Genomic DNA, 10,603 nt, shown 5'->3' on the forward strand with positions numbered 1-10,603 from the left:
TGTGATGAAGAGCATGAATCCTGGAGTTGGGCAAATTGTAGTTTTGAATGCAGCTGTGCTTCAAATCTGTGACCTTTGGCAAGTAAAATTCTGCAATAATAGCTGCTTAACTATAGTTGTGTGAGGGAGGTGGGAGGGGGGTTCAGGATGGGGAACACCCATGGGGTACACCCATGGCTGATTCATGTCAATGTATGACAAAAACCACTACAATATTGTAATTAGCCTCCAATTTAAATAAATATAATTGTGTGACGATTAAAGAAAGTAGTAAATATGAAAGTGAATAGCACATGGTTTTGAAGTTCGAAGAAAACCAATAATCGTTATCATTTCTTCCCTTCTGTTGCCTGCAGGCACATAGGTCAAGATGAACCCACTCAGCAGAAATCTTACCTTCAAAAGTTTACCTCCAGGATGGCATCTCCTTTTGTAAATTTAGAGGCAGTTATACTCACCTCTTTTCTAAAAACAGCTTGTGAAGGAGAGCTAGGAAGCCAATTGGTGGAGCTGTTCCACCTCTTAAGACTTCCCTTTCCACTTCCCAGAGCCACCAAGGAGGATGTTCTAGGGCAAAGGCTTATTTGATGTAGAAGCAGGAAGGCTGTTTAAGGTTTGTGGTCCTTCTTCCTACTAACAGACCGCCAGTTTTTGTATGAAATAGCCTATAAAAATCTACCTGCGTCACACAAGTATTTTCTCCTATGTGACCAGGGTGTGCACTTGGGTGTCCATGTGAGTGAGGACAAGTGGAAGCAGATCTGACTGGAATTCCAGAAGAATCTGCTCCCAGTGTGAGAGGTAGGTACTTTGAGAGGCACATTAATTCAATGGATAATATACTTGAGGTCTAAGACCATCTCTCCAAAGTGTCAGACTTTGGATCCCTAACTCTTCCATTTAGGAAGCCTTCCAGGATTTGTATGATCAGGGAAAGGGGAGGAGGGGCAATCTGGCTACCAATGCAGTCCCAAAAGGCTTAGGAAAGGAGCATGCCTTCTGCCCCTCAGCTAGAAATGCATCTGAGCCGAAGTGGATCAAGATAGAAACTGAAGGCAGCTGGGAACGGGGATCGCCATGGCAGCAATCAACTTAGAAATTCGTTAGGATACCTCAAGATCTATCAGTAGGCCCCAATTATATAAGTTATATTTAAAATCTTATGTTTATACAAATAGACACCTTGTTTAACACTTTATTAGGCATGATACTAAAAAATCAAAATAAAGAATCTATTTAAAAGTAGTAAAATGTTTCAGAAAGGCACATAAGGAAAATGGTAACAGCGTTTGCTTCTAGAAGGAGCACCTTGACGTCATGAGTGGAAAACTTTTATTCTTTTGTAGCTTGAGTTTTAATAATATATATGTGTGTGTATAATCTCCACGTATTTATTTTTCAAAGGCTAGAACTCACATTCCTCTCCTTTCTGCTAAATCTGTTAAACTCTTCCTTGTTACTCCAGCCCAAAAGATATCACTCACGTATGAATTTTCTCTCATGGTTAGAAAGATTTACATACCATGACTTTGCTTTGATTAATGTCTTGATCTATTAGTTTAGTCTTGAGTAGTTTTTTAACTTCTCATGTGTGTGTTTTGTCTCGCCATTTAGATTGTGAATTCCTGAAGGACAAGGACAGTAAGCATCTTGTTCTCAGTTGTTTCCCCACAATCTGAGATAAAATACCACATAATTGAAGAAATATGAAATAACAGCATTTGTATAGCAGAAAAAGGCTGTATGTGTGTCAGAGGTCTCCATGCCTTCTACACAGCTTTGCCCCTTCCAGTTTGTATTTGCCCTCAATAAAACCTTTGAGTATCTTGTGAACATCCAATTTCTATATTTGCTTATCCTCATGGAAGGAAGTTGTGGTATTACATCTCAAAGATTCAGTTATTTGTAACTGAAAGGATACTGATTAATGAGATGACCTAAGCAAAAGTTGTAAAGAACAAATGTGTGGGGTTATTTTTGCTGTAAATGAAGAAACCCAATACCAACTGAATTTTTATCTCAACACAATGAAATTTCATGTTTTAAATAAAGTTATGTTGAAGATGTGTACACCTGCCTCTACAAACACACATTCACATGCTAATTTTTACTAAAAATAAAAAATATGTAATATCTGATAGGAAATGCTGGAGAATAAAGCATATACAAGAAAAAAGAATGTCAGCAAGTATTTATCAGATATCTCTTATATGCTTATCATAAAAGCATCGGTTCTTCATGGCAGAGAATTCTCATTCCATGGCAAAAATCACTCAAGAAAGTAAAACATACAAGTGGTTTTTTCACTTAAAGAAAATGAGATTGGAAGAGAAATGGCTGTGGTTGAAAGAGATACATTTGGAGAAAAGTTATATTTATCATCATTATCCAGGCATCTGATAATATTTCTATCTGTACATTTGAAAGCATAAAGAATCACTAGATAATTTATCGTGAGATAGCTAATCCAATGATTGTTCAAATATTACTTGGAAAATTACAATTCCAGTGAAATGAGCATTCCCATAAAGGACTTTAAATGTTATCTGAGATCTCTGTATTTGAAATAAACTAAACAGGGGCCACTGTCTAAATCCTAGAAGGACAATGGACAAATTATTTAAAGTTCTATTGTGAGAGGGATAATTTGGTAGTCAGATATCAACAATAGGGCCTTATGCCTTGATTATAATTGTCTGTGTGTGACAATATTGACTGAGCCAGGCTGCTGCTAGGCAGGATAAGTGTATGAAGGTATAATACACTTAGAAAATTTCAAGCTTATTAGCATAATTGTTCTGATGAAGACTGAAGAGCTTACTTAACTGACTGGAGTAGACAATAGATGCATAATCAGTGTCCTAATGATTGAATTAATGAGCCCCCATTGTTTGTCCTTCGGCTATGAAAAAGACATTTTGCTAAAAGAGTCTGACAATTGTGTTAGCTGATGAGCGGCCAGAATGTAATTAATGATGGAAGAGAGCTGATTACTATTGGGTCCTAAGGACTTCAACGGTGGATTTCAAGGGGTGAATTACGTAGCTACGGAGAAGTTTCCTATCAGCTCCCCCTTATGGAACCTGATCAAAGCTCTTATTTGCAGCTAAGGAAACTGAAGCCCGGGCTTTTCCAAAGTCCTGTGACCCGTTCAGGGGCTATACATACAGTGCCTCTGCTGCTCGGGCGCTGCCTGCCGACTCTGACCTACCCCTGGTCTACGCCCTCCCCTATGCCTTTGCTACCCTCTTCAGTCTCGCTTTTACCTTCCGTGCACATGTCCTAACCAAACTTCACAGTGAAAATAGGGCAGGTTTCTCCTCCACACCTGAACTCCAACACTAGGCAAATTGTCTGTCTCCAAATCTATTCCCCAGACATTTCCTATGGAAAACCTGCTCTTCCATCTGTGGAAAAAGCTAGTTATTCTCTGTTCTAGATTAGAATCAACCCTTCTACACATACACACACTCACACACACACACACACACACACCAGTGACACTCATATCACCTTTAAACTTTTTTTTTTCAGAACTCTTATCATTATCTGGAATTATATCTATTTATTTCTTTACTGATTTATCATTTGTCACTTCTCCCTGCTGAATGTAAGCTCTGTAAGAGCAGGAAACTTTGCTTTATTCACCAGAGTATCCCCTACTCAAGCATGCCTATTTCGTTCACCATATTGTCCCTAATTCAAGCATACCTGGAGGTACTCAATACATATATTTGAATGGATGGATAATGTTCCCTCAAACTCAAAGCATGTGAACAGTGAACTCATTATCTTCTGTTTTCCTCTCTGGGTGTGTTCTATCCCAGTTCCCTAGAAAGCAGAGCCTGAATCAAGGATGCTGACACTTTCTTTAGGAGATATTATCCCAGGTCAGGGACAGGGAAAAGGCAAGAAAGAATGGAGAGCAACGTATAGCAATGCATGACTGTGCTGAACACTGCTTCATAGCAAGCCTTGACAAGCTCAACCACTTGGCCAGACGAACAACATGGAGCACTCATGCCTTGGAATATCTGAGGAAGGAAGGAATTTTATCTTGCCTCTAGTCGCCCACTGGTTGCAGCTTGCCCCACAGGGGGCTAACTTTCCCATACATCCCAGGTGTGTGATCTATATCCTTTGATAGCCACTCAGAAAGCAGGTCCCTGCCCTGGAGGCCAGAAGTGGTAGGAAAAAACTTGGTATGTGGCTGGTCTGCCTTAGGCTGTCAAATCATGAGGGACTTAACTAAGTCACTCATGGTAGCAGCTAGGACAGAGCAAGAGGCCCAGAAAATCTGAGATGTCACATGAATGGGGCCTGCTGTAGAGCAGTTGTTACCACAACAGGCATAAGAGCAGGTCGGCTTCCTTCACTGCATTATAGCAGCAGCCACCCACAATAAGAGAGAAATATTTGTTGAAGGAATGCGTGTGTAAATGGCATCGCCATCTCTGACTAATGTAAGCCAGAACCTTGGAATTGTCTGTGATCTTTTTCTTCTTGCCTATATATCTAATTGACACAAATTCCTCTATCTCCTTAATACAGCTCCGATCCAATACCTCTTGTCCAAGGTCACTGCCTTGATTCAGACCTTCAGCATCTTTCATTGAAATTCTTGCTGTAGAAGACCTTAACCGGTCTTCACATCTTTAGTCTTCCTCTCCAATTCAGTCTCCTTCCTGCTGCCAGAAATTTTTTTTATGGCGTATTTTCTGAATGCAAATCTGATCTACTATCCTGATTAAATTGATAGTTGTTGTTTTTTTTTTTTAAGATAGAATCAAGTCTCTTTCAGTTCAGTTCAGTCGCTCAGACGTGTCCTACTCTTTGCGACCCCATGAATCGCAGCACGCCAGGCCTCCCTGTCCATCACCAACTCCCGGAGTTCACTCAGATTCACGTCCATCAAGTCAGTGATGCCATCCAGCCATCTTATCCTCTGTCGTCCCCTTCTCCTCCTGCCCTCAATCCCTCCCAGCATCAGAGTCTTTTCCAATGAGTCAACTCTTCGCATGAGGTGGCCAAAGTACTGGAGTTTCAGCTTTAGCATCATTCCTTCCAAAGAAATCCCAAGGCTGATCTCCTTCAGAATGGACTGGTTGGATCTCCTTGCAGTCCAAGGGACTTTCAAGAGTCTTCTCCAACACCACAGTTCAAAAGCATCAATTCTTTGGTGCTCAGCCTTCTTCACAGTCCAACTCTCACATCCATACATGACCACAGGAAAAACCATAGCCTTGACTAGACGGACCTTAGTCGGCAAAGTAATGTCTCTGCTTTTGAATATGCTATCTAGGTTGGTCATAACTTTTCTTCCAAGAAGTGAGCGTCTTTTAATTTCATGGCTGCAGTCACCATCTGCAGTGATTTTGGAGCCCCAAAAAATAAAGTCTGACACTGTTTCCACTGTTTCCCCATCTATTTCCCATGAAGTGATGGGACTGGATGCCATGATCTTTAGCATAACCCAAAAGATCCTTCATGATCTGTCCTAGGCTACTCTCTTTAGCTTTACACCTCAGCCCTCCCCACCCTGCCCTTGTAGCCCAGCCAGGCGGAATTCCTGGTGTTTTTCCCCACACCATACTCTTCCACGCCTCGGGGCCTACATTGTGCCCTTTGTTCTGCCTGCAATGCTTTTGTGCCTGATGAACCTCTTGTTGTTTAGTCACTAGTCACTAAGTTGTGTCTGACTCTTTGCAACCCCATGGACTGTGGCCCGCCAGGCTCCTTTCTCCGTGGGATTTCCAGGCAAGAGTACTGGAGTGGGTTGTTATTTCCTTCTGCAGGGTGTCTACCGGACCCAGGGATCGAACCCACATCTCCTGCACTGGCAGGTGGATTCTTGACCACTCAGTCACCTGGGAGCCCTGATGAACCTCTACTCGTACTTCAAAACACTGTTTCCATGTAACCCCAGTTCATCCGTTGATGATCCCTCCACCCACCCACTCATCCATCCAGGGTTCATTGTAAACAGGTTTCTTAGTTGCAAGCAGCAGAAGCTGGTATTTGCTGAATTAAGAGAAAGGGAGTTCATGGAAGGATACTGAGTGACTGACAATTGCTGGGAAGTCTCCAGAAACAGTCTCAGACAGTAAGCAAGAACAAGGAAGTCTGGGCAGCAGCTGGGATCACAACCAGTACCATGGTACAATGCTTCAAAGGAGGTGACCACCACCATTCAAAATAGGATACTGCAGCTTATACTTGCGGTTCCACAGCACTGGACACAGGTACCATCCATCACTGGCACTATCAGCACTCTTGGTCCTGAAGGCAGATGTCACTGCAGTGCCTGTTATTGCCACCAGAATGGATTCTCTACCAAACCTACTTTGTATTACTTGGGCTCTCTCTTTGAAGTCTGTGGCAGACCCATTAGGTTTACTAAGCTTAACGCATATTCCTTGCTCTAATTGAAGGCAGCTCTGGGAATGTAAAGAGGTGACGTTTTTGGACATCTGTGTTGTAAATGGGATCTGCTTCTCTCCAGTAATCTTTAGATTACCCTCCCAAAAAGGAAAGAGGATCAGATTTTGGGAAACCCCAAATGACAAATGTTCTCAAATTCTGTCAACATATAAATTGACATCTGCCTGTATTAGGTTCTCTTGGAGGGATACTGGGATACAAAATTGACTGAGGTGATTACACCCACTGGACTGTATGGTCAAAATGAAAATAACAAGTGTTAGCAAGGATATAAAGAAATCAATGGGAGGAATGTAAAATGGTGGGCTTTGGAAAACTCTGGCAATTCCTCAAAAGATCATACAGAGTAACCATGTGCTTAGTCTCTCAGTCGTGTCCAACTCTTTGAGACCCCATGGACTGTAGCCCACCAGGCTCCTCTGCCCATGGGGATTCTCCAGGGAAGAACACTTTAGTGGCTTGCCACGCCCTCCTCCAAGAATCTTCCCATCCCAGGGACTGGACTCAGGTCTGCTGCACTGCAGGTGGGCTCTTTACCATCTGAGCCACCCAACAGTTCTACTCTTAGGTATATATCCAAGAGAAATGGCAACATATGCTCACTTAAAAACACACACACATGTTCGTAGCAGCATATTTCAGTTCATAGTTCAGTCGCTCAGTTGTGTCCGACTCTTTGCTACCCCATGAATTGCAGCATGCCAGGCCTCCCTGTCCATCACCAACTCCCGGAGTTCACTCAGACTCACGTCCATCGAGTCAGTGATGCCATCCAGCCATCTCATCCTCTGTTGTCCCCTTCTCCTCCTACCCCCAATCCCTCCCAGCATCAGAGTCTTTTCCAATGAGTCAACTCTTCGCATGAGGTAGCCAAAGTACTGGAGTTTCAGCTTTAGCATCTTTCCTTCCAAAGAAATCCCAGGGCTGATCTCCTTCAGAATGGACTGGTTGGATCTCCTTGCAGTCCAAGGGACCCTCAAGGGTCTTCTCCAACACCACAGTTCAAAAGCATCAATTCTTTGGTGCTCAGCTTTCTTCACAGCATATTTATAAGTGCCAAAAAGTGGAAACAAACACTCATCAGCTGATGAGTGGATAAAGTGTGGAGTATCCATACAATGTAATATTATTTGGTGGTGAAAACGAATGAAGTCTGAAGCACGCTACCACATGGATGAACCTTGAAAACACTGTGCTAAGAGAAAGAAGATAGTCACAGAGGACTACATACTGTATGATTCCATTTATATGAAACAGCCAGCATAGGCAATTCTATAAGGATAGAAAATAGATTTGTGGTTGGCTAGGTCCAAGAGCAAAGAGGGATGAGATAGGGAGTAACTGCTAGAGTTACATTTTTATCCCCAGCTAGAGTTTCTTGCTGGGGATAAACATGTTCTAAAATAGATTGTGGTATTGATTGTACAAATCTGTGAATATACTAAAAATTATGGAATTGTATAGTCTTAACTGGGCTTCCCAGGTGGCACTAGTGGTAAAGAACCCACCTGCCAATGCAGGAGATTTAACAGCCATGGGTTTGATCCCTGGGTCGGGAAGATTCCCCTGAAGGAGGGCATGGCAGCCCACTCCAGTATTCTTGCCTGGAGAATCCCAAGGGCAGAGGAACCTGGTGGGCTACAGTAAATCGGGTCGCAGAGTCAAATACAACTGAAAGGACTTAGCACGCATGCATACTTTAAGTTGGTGCAGGTGTGGTCTGTGGCTATTTTTTTTTTAATGAATAAGATAGAAAGCTCTCTCCTCAAGGAGCTGACATGCTTGTGGGACAGCAAACAAGCAGGTAACATACGACTTAAGCTAAATGGTCAGCCTCTTCCTCATTCCTACCTCTTCTTTCTTTATTCCTCAAAAGGGAATAGATCCCTCCCCCTCCCCTTCACAACACTTATTATACTTTTTAAAATCATCTTTCTCTGAAAAATAAGATCCTTGAGGTAGGGTGTGTGCTTTTGAACTATGAGTCAACAGAACTAGACACAGTGCCTGGCATGCAGTAGGCTTATAATAATTGTCTGTTCACTGGCGAATAAATGACAGAGCCAGGACTAGAAGGTGGGTGTCCTGAGTCCCAGGTCAGCACTCCTTCCAGTCACAACAGTGTCTGAAATGAAGACTCCTCAAATTGGACAGCTAGCCGAGAGAGGTCTACACAGAAGCAATGGTGCTTTTACAAGGTGTCAGTCTCCAGGTACATGTTTACATTTTACGCTTGAAGCGTAATTGTGCTGTTTCCTCCCTCATTCCGCATGTCCTTTGAATAATCTTTCTACTCACCTCATTTACAGCTTTCTCCCTAGAGTTCATCACACTATAGCAGCTTGGCTGGCATCTTTAGCATCTTGTAATCCTGAATACTCAGCAGTGAGTGGGGCTCCCTGGACTATGCACGCAGGAGTTCAAAAGCCCAGATTTTGTTTTTTTAATTATTATTTACTTATTTTCAGCTGCAGTGGATCTTCATTGCTGCCAGTGGGCTTTCTCAAGTTGCAGTGCTCAGGCTTCTCATTGTGGAGCACAGGCTCCAAAGTTGTGGCACACAGGCTTAATTGCCCCATGGCATGTGAGATCTTCCTGGACCAGGAATCGAACCCGTGTCCCCTGCATTGGCAGGCTGATTCCTAACCACTGGACCACCAGGGAAGCCCTGAGGCCCAGATTTTAGAGATTTGGTTTTTCACTTATCAAGAAGCACCAAGTAGAACTCTTACAAGTAAGGATTATCTTTAAAAATTATTTGTTTCACAGCCTAGTGAGATACAATTTTGCAATGAATGTTCTCTACTTCTTTTCAAAAACAGCTTTTTTTCGGAGATATAATTCACATACTATGCAACTTGCCCATTTAAACTATACAGTTCAATGGTTTTTAGTATGTTCACAGAGCTATGCAGTGATCATCACAACAAAAGTTTAGAACATTTTGTCACCCCCCAAAAATCAACCTCATACCATTGCATTCACTTCCCTTTCTGTTCGCCTTGCCCCAGCCCTAGCCAACCACTAATCTAGTTTTTTGCTTTTGTAAATTTGCCTATTATGGATGTCTCATGTAAACGGACTGTCTTCTTTCACTTAGTACAATGTTTTCAAAGTCCATCCATGTGGTAGCACGTCTCAGAACTTCATTCCTTTTCACAGCCAGATGATATTCCGTTGTATGTGTACATCACACTTGTTTATTCGTTCAGAAGTTGATGAGCATTTGAATTGTTTCTGCATCTGAGCTTTCATGAATAATGCTGCTTTGAGCATTCTCATACGATTTTTATACTACTGCGTAGATCCTAACTTTATTCTCAAATTTCCTCTCCCTTTCTGATCAGCTCTAAATATGCTGCCCATCAATTTACAAGATTCTGCCAGGCTTTTTATAAAGAATCATTCATGGATATTGAAAGCTTGGCAAACATACAGCCTTGCTGCTTTTGGAGTTGGCTGCCAATATATAAAGTATTTCATTGAAACAATTATCTCTCAAATGACGTTTTGTGACTTCTGTTTGGAGATGCCAAGAAGCCAAGTTTTCCTTTCATTCAACAGAGCTGTGTGTTCCTGGAGAATCTCCCCTGTATTAAGGACTGTGCACTTTGCTGGGAAGAGAAGGGACAGGGCACAGTCCTTGCCCTACAAGCCTTTATTCTGTTAGAGGAGGCAGCTTGCTGGGTTTGGTCAGGGTAGGCTTCCCAGAAGAAGAAGCAACTATAGCCAAGATGGTAGCACCAGAAGTTAACCAGACAAAGAGTCAAGACAGCAAAGGAAAGCAGGTGTGCAGAGGGCCAGATGTGAGAGGAACATGTCTGGATGGAAAGGAGGAAGGAAAAGAGAGAGAGAGGGCATGAGGAGGTGGGGAAAGAGATGAAACTGGACAAGAATACCAAGTGAAGAGAAGATCACTGCCTGAAGGGTGAACAATTTAGCAGAAATGAGCAGTCACAGAATGGTTGACTCATAAAACAAACAAACAAACAGACATGAGAACTTGTTGGAAAACATACACTATGAAAAAGAAATCACAATTTGTTATTTTTCAATCCTCTTATTAGGAGCAAATATATATCCTTTTAATCAAAAGGTTCAAATTTGGTATCAACTTGTAATACTAGTAATGTTTTAAACCACTGTATTTGATCATTTAATA

At 42.1% G+C, this 10,603-nt stretch overlaps 1 long non-coding RNA gene across 1 annotated transcript; it reads left to right on the plus strand.

Annotated features, from left to right (window-relative positions):
* On the plus strand, window positions 335-1,833 carry LOC102188912. The gene is made up of 3 exons (XR_311059.3): window positions 335-613; window positions 715-801; window positions 1,615-1,833. It is a non-coding gene; the product is annotated as an uncharacterized LOC102188912 (long non-coding RNA).

Source organism: Capra hircus, chromosome 24 (genome assembly GCF_001704415.2).
Source record: "Capra hircus breed San Clemente chromosome 24, ASM170441v1, whole genome shotgun sequence".
NCBI lineage: Eukaryota > Metazoa > Chordata > Mammalia > Artiodactyla > Bovidae > Capra > Capra hircus.